At 37.5% G+C, this 26,505-nt stretch overlaps 1 long non-coding RNA gene across 1 annotated transcript in view; it reads right to left on the minus strand.

Moving 5' to 3' along the window:
- Positions 1–523: 523 nt before the first annotated feature.
- The window catches only part of LOC101750283, a 60,045-nt gene continuing 34,063 nt past the window's right edge, over positions 524–26,505 (minus strand). Inside the window, exons 2-10 of the long non-coding RNA XR_005842405.2 lie at positions 17,222–26,035; positions 15,320–16,516; positions 15,116–15,227; positions 14,954–15,016; positions 14,501–14,659; positions 13,060–13,218; positions 10,087–10,190; positions 7,909–8,054; positions 524–6,606 (exon numbers count right to left, since the gene is read on the minus strand). This is a non-coding gene — a long non-coding RNA (uncharacterized LOC101750283). The remainder of the gene's footprint in view (positions 6,607–7,908; positions 8,055–10,086; positions 10,191–13,059; positions 13,219–14,500; positions 14,660–14,953; positions 15,017–15,115; positions 15,228–15,319; positions 16,517–17,221; positions 26,036–26,505) is intronic.

The raw sequence follows: 26,505 nt of genomic DNA on the forward strand, positions 1-26,505 counted from the left end.
TGAGAGTGAAAACTAGGAAAAACATTTCCATGGAGAGGTATGATGGAAAGATAACTGGTGATAGATGGTTGCTGTTTTAGCATGACTGTGAATAACTGATCTAAGTGCCATTTCTTTTATGGTGTATAGGATCTGACTGATTTCTTAAAAAAAAAAAGGGGGGGGCAGGGAGAGGGGGAGTTGGGAGACTAGAGAAGCAGCATTCTTAGAAGAGCTTAAATAGACAACCTCAGTTAACCAATAAAGGAACGTATTTCTGCTTCGTTCACTTCAAGTAACCTGTAGAGATTATACTTCTAAACTGAGTACCAGAAACTGACTAGCATGGATAACCCCCAGATGATCATATGAACAGTATATTTAGTTCTCACATATTTTAGGAAATAGTATCTGCATGTCAACTTCAAGAAAGTGTGTATATATTGACAAGCTAAACCATATTCAGTCATTAATTTGACAACATTTAGGAAATATTTGCTTTGTTCCAGAACCAAAAAGGAAGTCTTATACTATACACTTCATAAACGGTGGTCAGAATATAAATTTATTAATAAATTTATTAATGATTATGCATCAAATGTATTATTTCACATATGATCAGAGTATACAGAAAGAGAATAAACTGCTGTACAATGATGATCTTTACAATTAACTGCGTTAATAACAGCATGAAAGCACGGTTTGTTTTTTCTGAACTGCACTTATGGAACTGCCTTCTCTTTTACAATCCATTCCCAGTTCAGCTAACTTGATCACAGATTCCTAAAGATGATGAAAAAAAAAAAGAAAGAAAGAAAAAACAGAAAGAAATGGATTTTTTATCAGGTTTTTTTTCAGTATTAATGTTACTCAGATTCAATTGTGTTGATTCAGCAACAATGCCAAATGATACCCAAAGTACTCCGAATAATATTTTTGAAACCATTTGTAACAGTTTTTAATCTATTAGCTTGCTTTCTAGAGAAAATCACAAGTACCTAGGTTCCAATCTTTTTTTTTTTTCCCACAGATTGTATATCTGTTGTTTTCTTTCCTTTAACCTTATCTACCCACTAATCAAAGGCAACTTTTTTTATCTCAAACTTGGGAAACTCAATTTAGTAACTTTTAAATAACAACATTCAGGTTCCCAGGGCTTCAGTCTACAACTTATAATTATCTGCCAATTCAAACAGTAGTAACTAACATCACATTCAAAGTCATATGCATCATACCTGATTGTAAATCTATCAGACTACTCCTTTGTATATATAAGCTTAACTTTTGTTGACAGGACTAAATTGGGATTAAACTTCTAGCAGGAGTACATTTATATGTAAATTTACTTTTTTGCAGCAATAGATTTTCAGAACTTAGCACGAAAAACCTGAATTTAATCAAGGTATTTGCACACACAATTTCCTGTGCAAAACAATCACGCAAGTAATTTAGCAAGCAAGCTATTTCCATTTGGTTGCAAGTGTCTGTGTGTATACAGTCTGACAGATTAAAGCTTTGTGCACGCATACAATCTGAATAGGCAACCAGTGCATTGAAAACTGACCAAAAATGCAAGTTTAAAGAGCTAAAACTGTTTGAAAGGCAAGAATGCTGAAGTAAATAATACTTAAATATCAGTATGTCTTTTCATTACCTCAATATGTTTCCATGAGCTTCTGAATTAAAAAGCAACAGCAAGTAAGTAAGGAGAAGAGGTAAGAAGAAGATAAGTAGGTTTTTGTATCTTTTTGTTAACAACACTGTCATAGTATTTCCACTGTGGAAACTGATGCTGAAGAAAAAAACAACAAAAATTCAAGGAGTCTAGAGAAACATTCTTGCTCTACTTCTTGAAGGTAATTTGTCTTACCAGTTAGAGATTAGAAATTCAGGATGCTGGTAAAGATTTAAGAGTTCCAAGCTAAAAAATTTATTTGTAAACAATTTTAGAGGATGAGAGCAATAAACTGTGAAGATATCTGCAATATTTGTGACACCTAAAAAACCTGCTTGTCATGAAAGTGCTAATAATATATAATACCAAAAATCAATAATCTACATTTTGTTAATTTAATTTATGGCATCAATATTTTTGATTCCTCAACACAACATTGTTTTTTGTTTAAAACAAGGTTAGATTTATTCTAGGGTTAATGCTAGTAAAACAAAATCATCTGGACACTGAAATTAAGCATTATAAATCGTTAGAAAGGAGAATTCTACAGGTGTTCAATTTATATATTTTTAGTTCCAGAAAATGTACTCTGCTGAAGCACTGTGGGGCATTTTGTTTTGTTTTATAGATGTATTACTGTCAAAGAGTTCATAGCTAATGCTATGTCATAAAACACCTCACTTAACATCAGCTTCCCAGAAACTGACTTTTAGGCCTAAAAAAGAAAAGAATGAGTGTTGAGTGTTGCCAGGGAGCTGCAAAACTACAACACATGTTCAGATATTTCTCTCATAATTTCTTACACGTGTTTATCAACAATGTAATTTCATTAACAAATTAAGCTCTAGTTCAAGACTTCAACATTGAAGTAAAAATGAATTGCTATCTGTATCTAGCTTGTTCTCTCTTTACTTCATGTCTATATGAGGTATATAGCAGATGACCCCACATTAAATACTATAAAGAGTTGGAAGCCTCAGTACTTCATCTTTCTAGCTGAAAATGTGCTTGTTGGAGAGTAGTATTTTCACAGCATGGACACAAAGTACAACAGTGGGCTTTCCATCTGTATCAGAGACTAGAGTTAAGAATAAACAAGCAGATATTCCTTTATTACTGAAATAATCCAAGAGCTGAAAGCACAAATCATTTAATGCTCTCAGATATACTTTAAGTTTCTGGCATGCACTGATTCCTTCTTTTACACTATATTTTGGATATAAATTAAGACAATAACAGTTCACATTTGTACTGCCCAACTAATTCCAACAACTGCAGATAGTGACTCTATACCTTCTTCCTAATCTTATTCTGAGAAGTAACTCTTTGTTTAATTATACTGAACTATATATTTTTACCTCCTCTGATTTGGCTGAAGAATTATCGAAAGATAACAGGTATACACTGTTCTTTTCCTATGACAGTCAATGATGCAATTGATCTTTCTCAACAAGTGGACTAATAACCTTTGAGATACTGCCAGTTTGTTATGAAATTTTCACATTAGTTCTCTGCCTACCAGGAGATACCTGCAAAACACAGAGGCTAAATGCTGAAATCTCTTTTTCAGTTTCTGTAGAGAATATAACCATGTTTCTATTCCTTTTGGCCAAAAAACTTGCATGCCTGAAAACTTGAAAAACTTCTCCTATACTGTGAGCTTCTGACACTAGAATTGAGTAAATTCTCTCTCAGCACCACCTTGCCAGCATCCTCTCCGCAATTCTGCTAATGCATCCTTCCCTACAAATGTCAAGTGGAAAAGAAACTCCTCCCAACCAGGGGGGGGAAAAAATAATAATAATAATAAAAAAAGTTCTCATTAGCTTTCCAAACAGCTAGAAAGTTCAATTTTCTTGATAACAGCCAACCACAGAAGGGAAACCACAGTAGGAGAAGTTCTAGCTACTATAGGAAGGCCATTAACGAAGGCAAAAATAGTGAAAAGTAGGCTTAGTCAATGCAACACATTCTACTTACTGCAAAAACACTGAAGTGATTTGTTTGTAAACAACGAGAATTTTCATGCATATATCAATCAGCACAGCTTAAGTAATAAGCCATTTGGTGCTCAGCATAGAGCAGGAAAATAAAAAGAAAACTTTCTAATTCACCTTCTTATACAGTACTGTTTGTAATGTGTAGTATAGATAGGAACACTAGCAATAAAAACAGTCAATTAAGATAAAATGAGTGACCCTTGTTTAGCGTAAAACACATAACACTGATGAATCTAGCAGCACATTGCTTGGACACCAAGTGCCTACTCCATCCAAAGTCCTAGCATAGGGCTAATAGTGGCTAAGAGAACTCAACAATGAGAAATAGCTGTTACTGACTCATGAGTGATCTTGCCAATAGAGTGATTTATTACAGAACTAGTAGCAAATAATTTTAGGAGGAAAAACAAGAGTGCATATATACCAGGAATGAATATATATATTTTTTAAATCATATTATGAACAGGATAATATTATTACCACAAAAAATAGTGGTATAGTTAAAGTAATAATATCCTTCCTAACTTCTATACTATTAGGAGTTTTGTTTCTTGTATTTTATTGTATATATATTGTGTATATATATATTATATTGTATATATATTGTAGTTATGGGTAGTATTCAGAAAAGTTCTAGCCCTTAATCATAGCCATTAAACACTCCCAATACACACTCATTTAAAAGTGAATTTAGAGGGAACTTAATGTCTAGAAACTAGAATACATATAAAGTGAATGAAGATAAATTAGGCAGCTAAAGATCAGTCATTCAGTGGATGTGAAAGCGTAAATATTGGTGCAGTACGTATTCAAGTAAAACCGATCTCAAAACTTGTAGCTACAATAGTCTAACAGAAGTAAGAACAGCTGAGTTCATATTCAAAAGGTTTTATCAAAAGATGACTTTTGTCGAAGTTTGAACTAAGACTCCAAAACAAGAAAGATAGGTCAATGCTTCTAAAATTCAGAATACATAGGGGCAATAAGATTGTAATCCTAAATGATGCTGATGAAGAAAACAGCTATTCTGAGCAACTGCCATCAATGAGTGGGTGTTTAATTTTTCTTCAAGAAAACATTTTTAAAAATTGCTTGTGAAGTAGTTAACATTTTTAAAAACCAGAAAGACTTGTATTTGCTATCAGTTTGTTGACTCTCAGTTAAAATAACTTACTTATGTTGGTGTTTGCATAAACCATCACAAAGTGTATGTGGCAACTGCATGTAATTACACTTCAGTCTCTACTAAAGAGCACATACTCTTTATTTAAAGCACAAAAATGGGGACTAGAAATAAGAACTTGGAGGAATATCATACTTCTGAAAAATACTGTCTATTTAGACAACAGAATACTAACAACTGAAAAGAAATAACATCCTATCACAGAGCAGGAAATTAATTAGATAGTGATCTCTAGTAAGAGTCCCTGAAAAATGAATATACAGTAGGGCACTCCTTTGTCAACCATTTTCCTTTAAAATAATAAAAAATAATCTATTCATTCCAGGAGAGAGAAGAGCAGAGTAAACTAAGCACCTTATAAATATGCAATATAAGATTATATTTTAACAACAGTATTAGAAATTACATCTCAGTGACTTATTACATTTGACTTTCAAATAATTTTCTTTTGTTTGCTTCCTCTTGACTATTCATTTCTTCTTAAAACATTTTTACAGCCTTCTTTCTGTACAGGCTACTATTCCCACTGCCTACTTCAGTATTGTATTACGTTTGATACAAGTAGGAGTTTTAAATCCTTGTATCCTAGGCATAGATGTCAGTTATTCTATTACCTGGAGAAATACCATCACAAATCCCTTTACTAAGTCAGCACTGGCTAAGGGATGACATGCTCCACACCAGTCTTTACTTCACGGATGTCTGATGACAGTGCAGGAACAGAGAAACTTGGATATGCTGCGGCTCAAGTTAAAGTCTAAATGGAGTAGGAGACAAGTTCATTGTGATGTTCGATTAGGCCTATTCACCTCAAGAAAGCACCCTGAAGCTGTTTCTCCTTCTCTTTCCAATTCTGTGATCTACCCTGGAACGAAGCTGCTAGTTTCTGACACTTGTTCATTTCCCCCTTTTAGCTTTCCAGATTCTAGCTGCCAGGAACTGTTTGTCCTCAGCTTTCTGCTTCCTTGGTGCTAGGAGATAAACAAGTAGGTTGTGCCTTGTGCTTGCTATCTTCCTACCACATACATTAAACATTCTCTCCACAGTCACAGTCCAGGTTAGGAGAGCAGATTTCTTCTTTTGTGATCTGTAACCTCCTTTACTGACTACAAGAGAGTAGCTATCTGAAAATCAGGAATGAAATCCACTTCAGCCTTTGATGACTGCTTAGTTTCTTAGACCAAATGTATAGCAAATTTCTGCAGTGATGCTCCATTTCTAATCCTTTTCCTGTCCTACCATGATTCTCCATCGCTGCTCCTTAACAACTTGATCTTTTATTATTTATTGGTACTTCAGAGTAGGCTGTTTTCTTTAACTGTAGATATGTGAAAATCTTCAGCAATGTGCCAGGAACACCTTGATAGCTAATTTATCTCCTTACCATACTTTTCTGCTTGAAAGATTTATTGAAGATCACAGAATCACAGAATGCCAGGGATTGGAAGGGACCTCGAAAGATGATCAAGTCCAACGGACAAGTACAAGACTATAACAATCTGTACATGTAATTCCCATGACCAGCAGACCTTAAATAGGAGTTGAAAAGTTTAGCTGCTACAAGGAGAATAATGATCACTAATACAAATACACAATTGTCCCTAGATAATATAATGTAACCTAACACAATTCTCATTGTTAAAATACATATGCAGCTCTTTGGCCTGGACAAAATTGTTGGGTAATATACAGGAAAGTTGCTACAGCAGATCAAGTCTTACACTCCGAGCCTTCCAATAGAGCTTCACTGGTTTATTCCTAATATATTCCTGCAGGAGAAAACAGGGGAACAGTGAGAACAGAGATCTCCAGTTCCCATAGGTAATATATCTTGATGGTGACAAAATCATTAGAAAACTTTATTATGAAGCTCTAAGAATTATTTCTATTTATACAGCAGATTTGCACAGCCATTCAGATTTGCCCATCTAGAGCAGATTTCTATGCAATGGGAATATGTATTTATGCACAAACACACGTACATATCCACTAATACACTTGGATAGATAAATATATATCTTATTTAGGACAGGATTTTCTTTTTAAATCCAACAAAAGCAGCAGAAGAGCAGCATTTTTCCATCCCTCTATTCTTCCTTGATTTTTCCTCCTGGCACAAAAACTAGCTGAGACATATGCCTGGCAAGCAATATCAAAGTAGAAATAGGTAGAGTCTGGCAAAGGCCCAAATGACTGAAAGCAGACTTTTACCATGGCAGATAATGAATAGCTTTGACTATAATCAGTGGTAATAATGCCACCCTCAATAATTGTGAAGATGTGTTAAGGTTTTAGAAACAAATGGATAAACATTTGGGGACACTACTATATAACCGCAGTATGGTAGGGTATAAGAGCTCTCATTAAATACCAGCAAACATGTAAGTAACTGAAAGGCAAAACATTACATTTGGTACTAGTAAAATCTAAATTTAAAAGTGTTTTTTTAAATAAATTTGTTTGTAATAATGATCTAGCTCATAGAATATTATCACAATGGTTCACTTACAACATGTAGTTTGAGATTATGGAGTCAGGAGTTTAGATATCAAAAAGGACTTTTTCTCATCAAATTTTGTGAAGCTGTAATATAATTCATTATCTAGATAGAACAGTGTACTGGCAAAACATGTCTTAACCTGTCTGATGTACCAGTTTTTAATAAGTCAACTTGGAAATCAAATCTGTATATAAAATAATAATTAGATAGTTTATTACCACTGGGAAAATAAAAAATAATAATAATTTTATAATCCTATATTTTATGTGTTTGTTTTTTAAAAAATATATATATATTTGCTTATCTTAGCCAAATCATGGACATGTGAAGAATTAAGTTCTACTACTCACTGTATCAGTTATGCATGGCTCCTTAACATTAAATAGCCTGTTATTAGACACTTTATTATATACTATACAATTCTATGCTATATTATTATTGTGTATTCTACTCTGTATTACTATGTAAACTACTGTTGTAACAAATCACTAATGAAAATTAAAAGGTCCTCCTGATCTCTAAGTACTGTTCCATAATGTTTTCAGTTCAAAGGTAATGAATAAGCACTTACCGAACTGCTTCCCTTCATACAGTCATACCACATCAATTGCAATCAAGCTGATTAAAGCCAACATAAGAACAGTTAATAATTTCCTATGTTGATAACATTGCTCAGATAGCTTCATGGTTATATAATGATCACCTATGAAAGAGACACTAAAGCAAAACAAATAAAACATATAAAACAGGGAGAACACATTATATGATTTATGCTCAAATGTGGCATTTCATTAGAACAGAATATATTGAAATACGAATTCTTGGAATAAAAATTTTGTTTAATTCATTCTGCTGTATTCAAGATGAAAACCTTACAATCTGTTCAGCAACAGAGAATTAATACAGTAATAACAATAAGACCAACTTTCCTTCATCATCATCTGTATCTCAAGGAATACCATTATTTTTCCTTCAGTGAATTAGCAGCAGATACACCGTAACTCCCCTCTCTTGTACCTATATCTGTACAGTACACTTCTAAACACTTCTAAAGAGGTAGCCTCAGAACAGAACTTTCCATGGCTGCACGAATGGGCTCAGCCTCACTAATTAGTACTGCTGAAAGAGGTTAGCTCTGCCAGACAAACATGATTTCACAGCTTACTCCAAAATCTCCAGTTCAGTATTTTCTGGAGCACAGGCAAGTTCACAGGATATGCCTCTACTGAGATCACTTTGGCTTATCTTAATTAGAGTTTACATGCATGGCTCCTGTATGACTGCTTTTGCAGGAACACCCCAACGTTACTATGTGCAGTTTCCAAGGTGATCCCTTCTTAAAGTTTTCCTCTTTGAAAAGAGCCTGTTTGGCACCCTAAGCATTGCAGATATTCTCTTCTATTAAGAAGAGCACCATTAAACCCCATAAAATGATCTATTTTCCTGGTAAGAAACCACAGTGATATTTCTTGATAAAACAATTCTGTGCTGAAGACTAAGGCTGAAGGGTTTTGAACCGTATGCAATAATGTAAAATCTCATAGCGTCCCATGATAATCAAGATTTTGTTATTGCTGTACCAACTTTTTGCTGGCATTCAATTATTCATGTGAAACTTCTATAAACAAATGATTTTTTTGCCCGTTGTTAGATCTTAAAAGGGGCCCATTTACCAGACAATAGGCACTTAGCTCTTTGTGAAAATAAAATCATTTCAAGGGATTTCATTCTGAATATTTAGTGAGACACACACACACACACACAATAATAATGATCACCATTCTTTCAGAAATATTAGGTGCCCTCAAGACAAAATATCAGTACAAATTTCTCCAGAAAGAGTCTGTGAAGAAAAAAAAAAAAAAAAAAAAAAGATAATGGGAGAAATGGAGCAACAGTTTCCTTTGGGGAGATGAAATACGCATTATTTTCCTGGGAAAGGGGAAAAGGAGATTTTGATGGGTGACACTTCTGATAACGGCCTTTAATTCCTTTTGGAAGAGCGCTCTAGTCACTGGGGTACAGAGCAAACATATGAATTTCTAAAGATAGCCAACAATTTTTCTCCCCCACACAAATCAAATCAGTTCTTCAAAAATAAAGGATTGTGGGAAAGAAGCTCACTCTCTGCTCACATCTATTCTTAGTCCTTAATTAGATCTTCATGTCAGTATAAAAAAAATCAGATTTGGATGAGAAAAACACCATAGGTAAGTGATAAACTTACATGAACTCTGATGACATATTATTGATTCACTTTCCTTTTTCCCAAATGTGGTCAAACTTCCTGTTGATATAAATACTTGTGTGTTTTGGGAGGATTCACAGAAAAATGATCAGTTAAGGAAACTCCTGAAAGCTATTTTAAATTCTTCCTTTTTTTTTCATTTACGTAATCTTAAACATGAAATTAGCAAGCAGAGGCAGTATTACTTGAAGAAGAAGATAATCACACAGGCAAGTAAACAGAATAGACTGAAGACAACTATTTATGAATACACTTGTATCAAGTATTTGTCATGCTATTTAGAAAATTGAACCAATACATAAATATTAAGCTGTAACAACAGATAATATAACAACAGATAATGTACAATCACAAAGAGAGTAAAATGAAGTGAATAAATAATCCACACAGACGCACAGAAGCTAAAGAAAATAAAGTCATTCACTCATACAGGGAGAATTCAGATCCTAGAAGACCATAAGTATTTTTAAATACTCTCAACAGAAATGGTGTTGACCTTACCTTTCAAGGTGAGGAAGCCATCCAACCTCTTCTCACACAACTGTGATTCACAGGATTGTTTAGCTACTCATGAATGTCACATTTTCCCTCATCTTCATCATAATCTTTTATAAGGAGGCAGAGAAAGGCATAAAGCTTTCAGTTTCATGATCATGAAAGAATAAGATGTGTGTTCACTTTAGGTAGAAAAAGTAGAAGCTCTACATGTCTGACTTTCCTATTCACCACAAAAAACACTATTACCCAGGCAGCAGAACCTCAGGCATACTACAGTTCTGCAGAGAGACTGCTTGTAATCATGAAAGATCAATATGCTTTGCCTTTTTACATACGTGTCTATAGCATCACACATATACAAGGGCTGCTTCAAAAGCAATGCTTTCTATTTTCCTAAATTGGCCCACAACATCAGAGGTAGATGTTGATAGTATGACAGTAGAGGCTGAACCTTCCCGCCAATATTCCATTACATTTTGTTGCTGTGTGACAGATGGCAGCAAAGGTGCAGTCTGACAAAGTGGTGTTTGACACAGAAGTGTGTATGAAGTACAAGTGTATCACTGAATTCCTCCATGTGTAGAAAATTCTACTCGTTGATATTCATGGACTCCTGAATGACTAAAGTGCACTGATGATAAATTTCTGGCACAGGTGGCCACAGAGCCAACAAGGAAAGATGCTCAGCCGGGCTTGGCACTTACAAACAAGGAATAGCTGGTTTGAGAAATTACTATCAGAGCAGCCTTCACTTCACTTTGCATCTTCATGAGATGGTAGAGTTCAAGACCCTAAGGTGACTAAGGAGAAATTGATGTTTGCTCTTGCAGAGATAATGTTAGGAACGCCAATGCTGGCTTGGAGTTGAATCTAGGAAGGGGTGTGCAGAGCAACAAGAAGGTTTTTACAAGTATACTAAAAGCAAAAGGAAAACCGTGAAAATTTTGGGTCCACTGCTGAATGGAGCAAAGGAAGCAGTGACAAATTACACAAAAAATCTGAGGTAACCCTATGCCTTCTTTGACTCAGATTTTACAAGTGAAACTGTCCTTAATGAATTCCAGACCCTTTAGACCAGAGCGAAATTCTAAAGCAAGTATGACTTAACCTTTTCGGAAGAGGACTATGTTACGGAGCACTTAAACGTACTGGATGTATTTAAAGCAATTGGGCCAGAAAGGTTACACTTGTAAGTGCCAAGGAAGTTAGCTGATGTCACTGTAGGACCACTGTCAAGTATTTTTGAAATGTCATGGTGGCTGGGAGAGATTCTTGAAGGAAAAAGCAAATATCATTTCCGGAAGGGCAAGAAGTAAGATTATGAGAACTACAGGCCTGTCAGCGCCTCATCCCAAGGGAAAATGATGGACAAAATCCTTCTTAAAAAATACTTTCAAACACACACAGAAGGTCGTGACTGGGAGTAGTGACTGTGGATTTATGATGAGGAAATCATGATTCGTCACTGTCAACAGCCTTCTACAATGAAGTGACTAGTCTGGTGGATAAGGAGAAAGCAGATGATTTTGTTTATCTTGACCTTAATCTGGCTTTTGACACTGCATCTTATAACATCTTTACAGACAAGCTGACAAAATAGATATGGCATATGAGGAAAGTGAGCTGGGCAGAAAACTGCTGGAGTTGCAATAAGCGATATGCAGTCCAGTTGGAGTCAAGCCATTAATGCCGATCTCAACTACGGGTCAACACCGGGGCCAACACCATTCAACATTTTCATTAATAATCTGGAAGATGGGACAGTGTCCCTTCAGTAAGTTTGCAGATTATATGAAATTGAAGGAGTGGCTGGTATACCATTGTCATACACTGTCATTCAAAGGGACTTGGAGAACTGAGGTAGGTAGAACCACATGAAGCTCAAAAACAGGAAATGAGAAGTCTCGCATGTAGAGAGAAATAATTGCAGGTATCACTACATGCTAAGCACTGATCACCTGGAAAACAGCTGTGTGGAAAATGACTTTGGAACCCTGGTAGACTGCAAGCCTCCTATTAGAAAGCAATGTTCCCTTGCTGGAGAAAGAAAAGACTAACAGCATGTAATCTTCTGTTAGGAAGTATATTGCCAGCAGATGGAGGGATGTGATCCTTCCTTTCTACTCACTGCTGAGGCCATACCTCAAATACTGTATTCAATATTGAGCTCTCCAGACCAAGACAGATATGGACTTACTAGAGCAAGCCCAGTGCAGGGCTACTGAGATGATGGAAGGACTGAAGCATCTGTAAAACAGGAGAGGCCGAGCAAGCTCAGGCAGCTCAGGCTGGCAAAGAGAAGGTTCGGGAGGGATCATAACAATATGTATAAACATTCATATGGAGAGAATGAAAAAAACAAATTTCTCAGTGGTGCCCAGTGGCAGGACAAGAGGCAATGGGCACAAAATTAAATGTATGAAATTCCATCTGAATTTAAGAAAATGTTTGTTTGTTTGTTTGTTTTTCCCTGAGAGAATAATCAAATACTGGAACAGGCTGCCCAAAGGGGTTGTGGAGTCTCCATCCCTGGAGAAGGTTCTGAACAACCTGTTCCAGCTGCCCAGTCCTGAGCAGGAGGGGACTGAACGAGATGATCTCAAGAAGTCCCTTATAACATTAACAATTCTTTGATTCAACAGTCTCTGGTATTCTAATTAATAAAAGTAGCATATAAAAGAACTGAGTTGACAGTAAATAATGAACTGCCATCTAATTCTTAGCAGAAAGAGAATTGTCTATGCCGAGAGAAACTAACAAGAAACTGTCACTGACATATTTTGTAGTGCACAGAAGACTAGTGCTGTCAGTTAACAGCACAGTGAAACAATACAACTTCAGTTCCCTTTAATATTTCCAGCATAACTGAAATATTACACTAGTTGCAATAATCACAGTAACTGCAACTGTAATTCATTATGAAAATTGTCTATATACCCATGCCACTCAAAGAGTTCTTCCTCACCAGACATATACCTCATTTAACCTATCAGTCACTGTTCTTCATTGCTGCAACAAATAATGCAGTCTAGAGTTCCTCAGTTGGTCCATATGCTCTTTTCTGCTGCACCTGTCTCCACTTAAAGAACAGAAAGGGACTCCAAGCACAAAGGAGTTAGTAAAGGTAATAGTCACCTAAATAAAAAGAATGATGTTGTTAGGTTCTTGCAAGATAGAAGAATGCCAAGCAGAGAAATGAAATGTCTTTCTATTTGAAATAGAGTAGGACTCATGCTTTTATTGACAGTGAAAGTGCTCTTAGCAATACCACACAGAGTGACACAAAGAATGTAATTTCTGCATCACAGACACATCATTTTAAAGAAGATTAATCCATGTGATACCGAACATCTTCATACTTATCCACTTATACAACTTCTCTGGTATCAAGTACACATTCTGCTCAAACACAGTGGTCTAATTTGAGAACACAGACTAATGCATTCAGAGCTGCATTTATGAACTAGTCAGCTCTTCTGAACTCAAGACCAGCTTGAATTACACAAACCAGGACAGCATTCAGTAAGGTAAGAACGTTTAGAGAAGTCCTGTCCTGAGTTTTGTACTAGTCCCAATTATTTCTCAGCCTGATTAATCTATAGGGCAGTAACTCTTGCCTTTATGCAGTACATCACCAGAATCATAAGGTAGAAGAAAGAGCAGAAAAAAGTCCCATTGTGGATAGCATTTTGCTGCTGCTCTGTGTCCAAGATGTCTTTTGTCAAAGGATATGACTAATGCCACATCTCTGGACTTGACAATATAGAGAGAAAAATAAACAACTGGGAAATTCTGTGACAACACTGCATTACTTTTCAGCATTCATTAGCAACCTACCCAATTAAAGATGTATTGGGTTAAATCTGCAACAACAAAATCAAAGCAGAAAAAGCAATGCATTAACCAGACAAATTCTGCAAAGACCGACACAGTACATCATTGTGGTCTAGACAGTTTTGATCAAGCCAATGCTTCCAAGTAATAATCCCTGAGAGGCACTTGCTTAATATTCCATACAAATAAGCAGGGTGACTGGAGAAGAAAAAACTTCTTGAAAATTAGAAAATTCCCCTAGGGACAACTGATAGATTTCACGTATCTCTGAAATCTGTAAAAGATAGAGAATAAAAGCAATCTTTTCAAAACTTCTCACATATAGAATAACATCTGTAGCTCATTTGTTTTTGTCTAATTAAAATATCAATTAGTCTTTGCAATATTATCAGCATTCTGAAACACTTTAATCAAAGAACAAGCCCTGCTGAGATCCAAATTTCTACACTTCATAGGATGAATATTCTGCCTTTTTTTTTTTTTTTTTTTTTTTTTTTGTCTTTCTGTAACCACTTTTGTATATCCTGGCATTAATTCTGCCCACATTAGTTCCCAGGCTACGCTATGCTTAGAAAGAAATTACCTTTGTGTACTGTCAGCGAACAGTCCTTCGAAGCTAATCACTTTAGTCTATCACTCATGGAACTGTCATCTGAAAGCTCATTGAACTGAAGGTGGTATGGTCATGCCATGGTCACTCTGCTTGTTTGTCAAAGATGAAGATACTTGATATGCCAGAGGACTGGAGATTAGAAGAAACAAATGTATGAGAAAGATGACAATGAAACAATAAGATGGTTGAGTTTGAAATAAGAGTAGCTGTAAGCTTTATTTCAAACCTAATGATAGTGCCAGACATTTCAGGCAGGTTTGATACACTTCTCAATTGCAATATATGCTTCAGAGAAAAAAAAAATCCTACATTTTCTGAAACCATAGTATGAGACAAAATTAATGGGAAACACAGACAATCTATGAGGGAATTCTAATATTTCATCCCCATGTCTGACACACTACACTGTGAATTAATCTTTACCTCACTGTTTTCTTTCCATCCTTATTGGGTTCACCTTGGCCTGACTGCTGTCAGATGAGCTCTCTGTTAAGAAACACAATGCTAGCATACTGCAAAGCATTAAGACTGATGAATCAGTCACTACAAATATGGCTGACCCAGGCTTAACATTTAACAGCTTACAAAACATCTTCACAAAATTGTGAAACTGCAGCTGCTTCGTTGATCTGATCTTCCTGCTCCATCCCTTCATCAAGGCTTCCAGTTTAGCTCCAACAACATTGCCCGTATCTCACTACCATTAAGAAACAGAAGAATTCATAAAAAAGAAAATGTTGAGGGAGCATGTTTTTCTGTAACAAGCGATTTGCAACACAAATCATTTACCTAGGGTTTAACTTTCTATACTCCAGCTCCCACTGATAACATCAGGACTATGTTTAACAGAAAATACTGCTATTCTTCTCCAGATTCTACATATTCAGATTTCTAAAGTGCAAAAAACAAACAAACATCTGTAAAAACAATGTCACACTCTGATAGTAAAAGGAAAAAACAGTTTCCCAAGTAGGACTGGAATATATCCCCCAGAATGTCTGCTCTGCTCCAGCTTAAGTTGGTGGAGAAGATAAATTACTCTTTTGCACTGAGCGGCATTTCAGTTAGATATAAAAATTGTAAACCTACCACTCTTAAAGAAAATTTATTATTTTATCATTCCACAACCTGTTATTAAATGCAGCGCTTAGGCACGCATAGTTACCATGGCAAACTAGCACAAAGCAGGGAAAAGAATTAGCTGAAAAACAGCTCCCTCTATAACTCATAGAAAAACTGCTGAGGAAGCAGGTTGAACACAAAGATGTTGGTCAATGAAGTTGATGCAACAGGCTGTACTTTATTACTCAGAAAATTAGTTCTGTAACAGAGTCTCACTTTGTAATTTTTCTTTTTATCTCCTTAGTACTTATTACTAGTACATGAACAAAGAGCTTATAGAAATTTCAAGCTATATCTATTCACAGTATGTATTCTGCAAATACAGACTATTTGGTGTAGTTTTCTTTTCACACGTCATTTTCTGGCACCCAACATCTCATAGATGATCTAGTAGTACTCCTAAAATAAATGAATTTCAATAGAAATAGAAGGTTTCCAAGACTCCTCACCAGTTTGTACAGTATATAGTGGTATTAGCTGAGATTGAGTTAATTTTCTTCATAGTTGTTGGTATGGTATTATGTTTTGGACTTGTAAACAGAACAGCATTGAAAACTAATATAACAGATGTTATAGTTGGTGTTAAAAAGTGTTTACACAGACTCAAGGTATTCTCTGTTTCTCACACTGCCCTGCCAGTAAGCAGGCCTGAGGTACATAAGAAGCTGAGAGCACACACAGACAGGACATGTGACTCCAACTGACCGAATGGATATCTCATACCATATCGACATTTTACGCAGCAATAAAAAGTAGGATAAATAAGGAAAGAGGAGATGTTTGAAGTCAGTACTTTTGCCTTCCCAAGTAACAGTCATGCATGATGAAACCCAGCTTTCCCGGGAATGGTTGAACATCTGCAAGCTGAAAGAAGCAGTAAATTAATTCCTTGTTTTGGTTTGCTCACATGTACAGCTTTTGATTTAACTAATAATTTCTATCTCATCCACGAAGTTTTCTCACTTAAAGCTTTCTGATTCCCTCTCCCATCACACTGCAGGGAAGTAAGTGACAGACTGTCAGAGGCACAGATTTCTACAAGGATTAACCTATAAGAACATATCATATTCAATGAAACTAAAAATAAAAAATCATGCTACATTTTTCAAGCAAAATATTGTGTGGTGGGAAAAAACATGGGTAGAGAAGGTGACACTGCCAGAGCTCAAGACTACAGACATATTTCTGAAATATTTCACTGTCCTTTCACTATATCTTGTAACATTTGTGTTCAGCAGACCTTTATCACTAAACAATTAAAAACCTTAACTTTTCCTTCTCTATACCCTTCTCTCCATTACAGCTAAAGATTTCAACAAATGGAAATAGTCATGATTACCCAAATTTAATTTGTACACTCTTCACAGCTATGTGAAGCTATTTTATGATAAAGTACACCAGAAATTATTCAAGCAACTGTCTCATAAAATAAGGGGGCCAAGAGTGTGACAAACAGGACCAGCAAATAGGGCCCAGAACAGCAGTTTGCACAGGAGTTTGCATGGTAGGGCGAGTAGGCAGGGCAGGGCAACTTCTCATATAGGAGTGGACATAACATATAACACGTACCAGGTCTTCATCATCCTAACGCTGATGGGAATCATCCATTTGGAAATTCACCTCATAAATAGCGATATGTATGAGCACATTCAGCTGCATGTGGAGCAACTGAGTCTGAACATGGTTCAGCCACCTCACATCATGGAGCAGGGGAGGCAGGGAAAGAGCTGGGAGGCCAAGGGAGCCCTGATCCTTGGTGCCCTGCTGCACTGGAAGCTCTGGGCCTTTGCTGGAGTCCTTTTCTTGCTCTTTGGCTTTCTGCGGTGCATCAGGAAAACAAAATATTTGCCAAAGAGCAGCAGCATGATTTGGGTATGTGTTGCCATCCTTGTCATCTTTCCTAAGCTCTACATCTGTCTCAAGAAAGTGGAATGCAACCTGGTCTGCAGCAGCAGCAACCAGAAAAGCTCCAGAAACAAGGAGGAGGACAACGAGGAGGTCGAAGAAGACAGTGACTCGAATGAGACATGTGACCTAGGTGAAGTTCGGGTTGAGAGAACCCAGTGGCCAGCGCCATACATGGCCAACAAGTGCCAGCTGGTAGAGGAGATGGTGGAGGAGCCGGTGGATGACCTTCTTCGTGCCTGCTGAGGACCTGCCACAGCTTCATGCCCTGGCTACAACCAGCCATCACGGTGGCCTGAGTCTATGAAGAATGGAGTGCCCACCAAGACGTCGTCGTCTACCATCTGCTCATGCCCATTATACCTTCCCCTGGGCACATCTTCCATGTGGAGCTGGGAGACGTGGTGGAGACATCAACAAGGAAGTCCTGTCTGCGTGCAGCTGGAGTGCACCTGTGTGAGGGAGCAGCCGCTGGGGGACATGATCTGCTTTCTCCACCACACTCAGGAGGAGCTGAGAGAAAAACAGGAACCCAGCTTGCTCAACACCTTCTGCACGGGCTCCTATCTGCATGTGGGGAAAAGCATGCGCTGGCTCCAGAATCAACTGAAAGCAGCCTGGAAGTGTCTACTTAGTTGACTGACTCTCACCTGGAGCGGCTGCCCTCCCACAACTCGTGCAAGATCAAGCTGACCACCCCCTCCAAAAGCACCTTCACCATCGAGATGAATCCTGGGGTGCAGCTTGATGAATCAGACACATTTCTGAGCATTGTGTAGGCTCAGGCTGTTTCTGCATTCTTCTGTTTCTTGTCTTTCAAAGTATGTAATTCTCTCACTTAGATAAAATGGATGGTATTGTTAACATCAGTACTCCTCTTGTAATAGTTTCCTTTTTGTGTGTCTATAACACAGATCAACATCTAAGAATAGTTCTGCTTTAAATATGGCTTTTTTCAAGCCGTTATTTATCACTCTTTCCCACAGCTGCCTTTTGTGTCTGGTCGGTAGAAATATGTTCAGTAGCACCTTCTCCAAGGAGATCAGCTTGGCAGCGGAGGCTCACAATGAAGGACCATTCTTAGTGGCTCCAAATCACGGCAAAAACCGCGTCTAAGAAGCTGTAAGAAGCTGAGGAAGAGTGAGGCTGCCCCCCTACCCTCGGCAGCGCGGCGGCTCTGACACGCATGGGCAGAGCGAGGAGTGCCGGCGGCAGTTTTAAAAGTGGCTGCAGCCGCCATTTCAGGGCCAACCTCGAACGGATCAGCCTGGTAGCAGTGCCTCACGACGAAGGACCGTTCTTCGAAGGTCCAAATCACAGCAAGAGAAATCATCTAAGTCATTCTGAGAAGCTCTAAGAGGCTGAGGGAGAGCGAGGAACTCCCCTTCCCCCGGCAGCGCGGCTACTCTGACGCGTGAGGGAGGAGCGAGGAGTGTCGGTGGCGCCCCCACCCCGTGAAAATAAGGGCGGCGCCCAGCGGCCGCAGCGAGTCAGGGGAACGGTATGGACGTTTATGCCCGGCCGTTCGCACAGGCAGGGCACGGCACCTTGCCTTACAGGATGGGGCTTAGGAGTTAACACTTAACGGGTCACCTAACAGGTCATTGCTCCCTGGACACACACAGGTGCAAGTATGGTCTCCACACGGCGGCGGGCTGTTGCTAAAAGGAACGTGGAGACTCAGACTGAAAGCATGAACGTCCATGCCGCAGTTCACGTCTCAGGCTGTGGAGAATGCCTGGCCCTGTCACTGCTGCAGGAAGGCAGCAGGGATACCACCTTTGTGCGGTGTCAGCAGGCGGATGATCTGCCCAGCCTTCTGGTAGAGCTAAAGGAGGAAGTAGAAAGGCCGAGGAGCCTTCCTACTGCAGTGGTGTGGCTGTGTCTGTGACAGCAGCAGACAATTCAAAATGGGGGGCTAGGGGGATGCAAGTTGTTCTATGGGCATAATTTAAACTAATCAAATATGCTAGTTTGGCAGGATAACTTTCTCACACTTTAGTAATCTACGTAAGTTGTTCTGAAAGTAATGCCCCCTATTTTTTTGATAGGGAAACTACAACAAATACAATGAGAACAATAACACTGTTTGATAGAACAAATTCTCAGCTCCAAAACACTATTTTAAACACAGTCATCACCATTAGCTATGCGTTTTTGCCAGTGATGAACAAGATCCCATATGCTGAGCTTGTGAAAATGTGCAACAGTAGAGGTGAACCACTGTTTCACAGCTGCTGTGACAATTTTTTGCTACAGAAACATTACGTATGCAGTCCATCTTTCATCAAATGGAAGTCGGACGGGGCTAAATCCAGACTATTTGATGGGTGCAGTAGGACAGTCCAAACAAGATTGTCCATGTGCTTATAACTTCTTATAAATAACCATCTTATAACTAGTACAGGGCCTGGCATTTTCCTGCTGCAGGAGAAAGGTTGTCTTCTTCTTAGGCCTGACGCTGGAAGTTCCAGCCCTCAGTTTAGTCAACATCACAGTGTAGCAGTCAGAGTTCATGGTTTCCAGGTTCCAGGAAATCTTGAAAGATCACCTCTTTCCTATTCGAAAAGACAGAGCATATCACTTTACCAACTGAGAGCTGTATCTTGAACTTTTACTTTGACGAAGAATTCACACCACCACTCCATGGGCTGCTGTTTGGACCCTGACTTTTAGAAATGACATCATGTCTTGTCACTTTGATGGCATGATCCTTGAAACTCTTGCCTTCAGCTTCATATGAGTTCAGTAGGTCCTGACAAACTTGCATATGGTGCTCTATCTGATCTCTTGCAAACGTTCATGAGACCTTTGGGGCACAAACTTTGTGAAGTGTTGCCAGCATTATTTCCAATGTATTAAAGCTGATATTCAGCTGTGTACACAGTTTCCTATTCACAACCCTCCAATTCTCATGGAGTAGCTGATCAAAACACTCTTTATTTTGTGATGTGGTAGATGTGCATGTTCAGAAGATGGCTTGTCTTTCACATCACTGTTGCCACTGCTGAAATGCACCACCCACTGCCTCACTGTGCTCACATCCACTGTTTGGTCTCCAAAAATGCATCAACGAATGTCAATGGATACCATTTTTCACCCATGGAGGAATTTAGTGATACACTTCTGCTTCATATGCACTTCCATTTCAGACATCGTTTTGTCAAACTGTCCCACTGCTACCATCTGTCACGGGGCAACAAAATGTAATGGGATACTGGTGGGAAGATGCAAACTCTATTACCATAGCACAAACATCCACTGCTGACATTATGGGCCGACTTAAAATAGGAGACATTACTTTGGAGCAGCTTTTGTATGAGCTCATTATGGAAATAAATTATATGAAATCACATTCACAGATTTGTAGGAAAGGTGCAGGAGGAACAGGATCAACACTGCTTTATGATTTCCACTTTGCTGTTAAGAATTACACTTTCATCTTTATCTCCCCCCTTTTTTTTTCTCCTCCATACACTAATAGTAGACTCATTTTTAGGGTAGCACATTCATCACTATAAATATCTCTTTACATATATATTTGGTGAAATTAAAGAGGAAAATTCTCAGTGGCTTGAGGCTGGTAATGTACAAAAACAAGAATAATAGGAGCACTGGTGTTCAAATTATACAAGCTGTTCAAGTTTCCACCCTTCCAACACAACATTTTGTCAACACTCTGAAGATGAACAATGCACAACTTTTCAACGCACCTTTTCCCCCTGAAGTTCTGTAAGTCTAGAATTAAAGCCCAGTGCTTTCTCCTGGAGAAACGTGGAACATGCTGCATGTTTTTACCGTGTCAGATTCCTCTTTTGTTTAAGATGAACATGACTTGCACTTTCATTCTTTAAAAAAAAAAAAAGTTCTAGTTTTTTTGTTTGCTTGTTTGTTTTGTTGTTGTTTTTAACTGAAGATTGTAGCACTGCTGGGGCATCAAGTAATACTGTGGGCCTTAGCAGTAGCCCAGGGCTTAAAAGACTCTCTTCTTTGCATTGCTGTCCTACTTTTCAATTTTGTGCAGTTTTCCAAGTCAGGAGCAGCAAAAAGATTGAGTGAAAAATAAAAGCCTGGTTAAGACCAAGAAAGTGGTCTTAAGACCTGCTTAACCAAGAAAGCCCAACCTGGGGAAAAAAAAATAATTCGGTATACATTATATTTGCTTGGACTTTGAAGATTTATTGCTATAGTGGGAAAACATTACACATATCTTAGATAGCAAATAACTGAATTCCCAGCAGCAATAAGTTTATAATGGTTCTAAGACACATTTTTGATGATGATTTTTAAAGTTGCACATAACTTTTGGCATAAAAATAATTGTAGTGCCATCTTGAATCGTGATAGTGAGTGTTAAAGAGTATCTATGAAAGCAGTAAACATGTCATAAAAATATTATTGATTATTTTTAAATTTCCAATTGACACAATAGAAAAGATATATTGACATATCATTTAGAAATGCTGGGTCTTTAGAGAATCATTAGCAAGAGAAATACAGTACACAATAACAGTACACAAGAGAAAAGCAGATATTTAAGGCAAACTGCAAAATTTAAATTTGTCATTTAGAAAAATGCTTTGGTTGGCAGAGTAAAGAATTTAAATGAAGCATATCTTCAGTGAGCATAAAAAGTGCCTTATTTGGGAGAAAAAAATGGCAATATTTTTATTTACTTTTGTTTGTTTTGTTTAGTGGGTTTTTTTGTTTGTTTGTTTGTTTGTTTAGTTCTTTACCTGTTTACTCAAATCTATGCAGGAACCAAGTTTAATACATCAAGTCACTCTGTTTTGTTCAAAAGCAGTGCATACAAGAAAATAATTCCACAGGGGAAAATAATGTGCTTCAGAAATTTTTCTGTACAAGTCTTCTACCCTTCCTACAAAATAGTTTTTGCTTTTTTCTACAAGGAGGCTCAAAGTGAAGTTCAAACTTGAGCAGAGAATAGATGATTTGGACTTTCAAATTAACCATAATCACAGGAAGATGAAAACTAAGGTGGTGCCATAGTGTGGATCAGTCTAGGAGTACTCAAAATAACTAAGTACCAGAGAATTACTTTTTCTTGTCATAGAACCATGTCATCTCTGACAGGGTTTTGTTATACAGTATTTGCCAAATTCAGCTTTCAGTTTATCCAATCTCAAATTGCATGCTTTATAATTTGACTACAAGGGGCATTTCTACTGAAGAATTTAGTAATTTACATTCATTTACATAGAAAGAAAACAAAAACAGAAAATTTTCATTGGCTCAAAATAGCATTAAAATTTATAGGCAGGCATTAAAAGCAAAGTATGACTTCTCCTTCTTAGGAACTAGTTTTCCATGGAGTTGTAGTATATCAGTAAAGCTCTCTTGTATTCAAACTTATCTTTGCCCCCTTCTTTGCTAAACTTTTTTTCTCCTCAACCTCAAAACCACAATAGCAGTGCTCAAACTTTTAACAGTAATGGTCCTTGAAATATGCAGTCTTTGAGTAAGCGCTGTTCCTGAGCACTGTTTCAAAGAGTATTACGTTAGGCTAAAACAATGGCAAGGTTCAAACTAACAGTTAACCAGCACAACTAATTATTTTGGGTCTGGGAGCTGTTTAGCTTAAGATACAGCTTGAACACTCTGTAAAGTTCTAGATTCTATCTAAAATTATCAAGATGCAAAAGTCAATATAATTGATTTTATTATTCTAAGGAAAACAGAAGAACATTGTAATCTACACTAATAAATTGTCTATTAAATCAGCTTTGCTTTCTTACTGTTACCACCCTGCTGTTTTTTCCAGCTTTCCTTAATTAACGTTTGTGGCCCTTCTTGCTTCAGAAAGTAGCAGTAATGTTACAATTGAAGCTCACATCATGACAGTCATTAGATTTGGCTGCCTTCATTATTTAATTGCAACACAGAATAAAAATGTGCATATTAAAAAGAAACAACTCAAAATAGGTAATACAAACTTTTGAACATAGGTAGTAAAGGTAGTAAGTTTCTTGAATTGTGTTCCAAGAGCAGTAATTTTTGATGTAATCTAAAGGTATATTTTTTCTAGCTCATTAAATTCCACCGGATGAAAGAAAATTTCCTGCTCTAATTTAAAGAAAAAAGATAATTCAAGCAGAAAGATTAAATTAAGAGCAAGGCATCACCTAGGTTTTGATGTGAATTAAATGCTTGGACCCCAGGACTATTGGCAAACAATTTCCACTTATTTAAATTCAACAGAACTTAAACCAGAAAGCACTGCTCTAAAATTGATGCCTTACTTAGATATAAGTATTTGAAGGCTGGTTGTACAGACAAATAGCATGAAAAAATGTATACATTTATAGTGACATATAAAAAGATAGTTCATTGGATCTTTATCTGTTTTAACCAGGTTCCATTAAGCACGATCCCTTTCAAAGCTATTTGATAATCCTGACTGTCTCATTATGAAGGAATATAATATGGTCTAGATATTTGGCAATTTCTTCTCTTTCTTCACAGTTTAATCACATACCTGAAGCAGGCTAAATGAGAACAAATATTTTCCGTTTCTGTTACACGCTTAAGTTTCTGTTTTCATTGTAATTGACACATCCATACCTTCTATTGATCGTATAATTCCAGTAATGACAACCTTGTCATAAAAACAAACAAACAAACAATAAAACACAAACAAACAAACAAGCATTTGTTAGTGTTGGTAATACTAATTCCAAATACATGTTCTTTCTTAGGAAACAGACCAAAGAAAAAGAAGCACAATTAAGGACTGATTTTTTGTGCTTACTCTGGAAAAAAAACAAAAAATTGCCTAAATCTTTTACCAGCCCTTTCTTTGCTTTAAAATGAAACAAAAATGAACAATCATGCTGCAGATTTTACCTCCACTTTCAGTGACAGAGAATCCATGTCAACCAAACACATTTGTTTCTTGTTTTCATACCTAATGGCCTGACACACAGGAGCAAGGATAAGAATCTGTGCACTAACTTGATTGTATCTGACCTCTTACCGGTCAAATATCAAGTTAGAGAGCATTTGCATGTCATTTTCTCAGGACACTGCATTTCACCATGGTTGGTAATTGAACACAAAAACTTATTCGGAGAGTTCATTCTATTATTCAAAGCTTTGTATTTTATGCAGGAAAAAAAATATTGTTTTATAATTGAAAGTAGAAAGAACTTTTGGATTGAAGATTTATCTTCTTTCTCCTGTACTGTGAGAGATGAGGCATGGCAAGGAATGCATGGATATGGGCTAAGAAAGTAACAGGCACAGGTATCAAGACAAATAAATTTGCCATACTGAGATAGATCAAAGGTCCATCTTGTTAAGCATCTATATCAGTGGCAAATTCCAGCAGAAGCAAAGAAGCGGTAACTTCTTGAACTGCCTCAGTAACACTAATCAGAAAGCACATATCACAGCCCATTCACAAAACAGAATTGTGGAAGGGAACAAAAAAACCTGAGCTATATATTAGGAAGACACAAATATTTATCTCCTTCACCAAGCCTACTCACCTGCTTAATGCTATTGTATGTGCTATGCTGAAAAGGGTGCTTTGGATCCTAACCCCAAATCCCCTGAAGTAAATGCAAAATCTCCCTTTTCAACAGGCTTTGGATCAGGTCCTTAAACTAGATGCACCAAAGTGCTAACAAGAGCTCTGTCAAACAGTTCCAAAATCTAAGATCCCTAGGTACTTGCACAGAACGAATCACAGAATGGCTTGGTTTGGAGGGGATCTCAAGGATCATCAAGTTCCAATTCCCCCTGCCACAGGCAGGGTTGCCAGCCGTTAGATCAAGTACTAGATCATATTTCCCAGGGCCCCATCCAACCTGGCCTTAAACACTTCCAGGGACAGAGTATCCACATCTTCTCTGGGCAACCTGTTACAGCACCTCACAACTCTTTCAGTAAAAATCTTCCCCCTAACATCTAATCTAAATATCCCTTCCTTTAGTTTAAAACCATTCTCATTTGCCCTATCACTATCTACCCTTGTAAAAAGTTGATTTCCCTCATGTTTATAAATACTCTTTAAATATTAGAAGGCCACAATGATGTCTCCCCTCAGCCTTCTCTTTTCCAGGCTGAACAAGCCAATCTCCTTCAGTCTGTCTTCATAGAAGAGGTTCTCCAGCTCTCTGATCATCTGTGGTCCTCCTCTGGACTTTCTCCAAATGCTCCGCATCTTTCCTGTGTTGAGGGCCCCAGACTTGGATGCAGTAGTCCTGGTTGGGCCTCACAGGGCAGACTAGACTGGGACAGTCACCTCCACCTCCCTGCTGGCCACCTCTTTTCTGATGGAAGTCAGGATATCACTGACCTTCTGGGCTGGTCCACTGGGCAAGCACACCTCATGTTTTTCATCAACCCCTCCATTCTTGCATGCATTGTTGTCACTCCAATCCTGATCCAGTCGATCCACTTATTGCTCCTACAGGTGAAATTCCTCTAAAATCAGATGAACCACACAAGCAAGACCTGACAGATAGGTAGGTGGATAAGATTGTCAGTGTAGATCTAATTCACTGGTCACACAATATAGCTATTAGAGCAGTTAGGCAGCCTCTAATTTTCTGAGGACTATTCTGAAGCTACATGGGGAACTTTGTATTTGCCTTTGGAGGGTATAATCATTCACAAAGAAAGTCTTATAAGCCTTGAAGAAGAGACAAGACAGAAAGATTTCTATAAAATATTATTCAAGCACCTAGAAATTCAGAAGCAAATAGTTTTCTTTACAATTCAATAGGTGGAACTTGAAAAATATATTATCACTTGCTAAGACTTCTAAATGAAATCAAGGAACTAGTAGAAGTTATTTCTAAGTACTGTTATAGATAGGAAAACTAGAGTAAGTGCATGATAAATTGCAATATTGAAATTCATCTGAATGCATGAGGCACGACTGTGATTTCTCAAAAATATAGAATTCATGTTTTTATTATAGC

This window comes from Gallus gallus, chromosome 1, assembly GCF_016699485.2.
Source record: "Gallus gallus isolate bGalGal1 chromosome 1, bGalGal1.mat.broiler.GRCg7b, whole genome shotgun sequence".
NCBI lineage: Eukaryota > Metazoa > Chordata > Aves > Galliformes > Phasianidae > Gallus > Gallus gallus.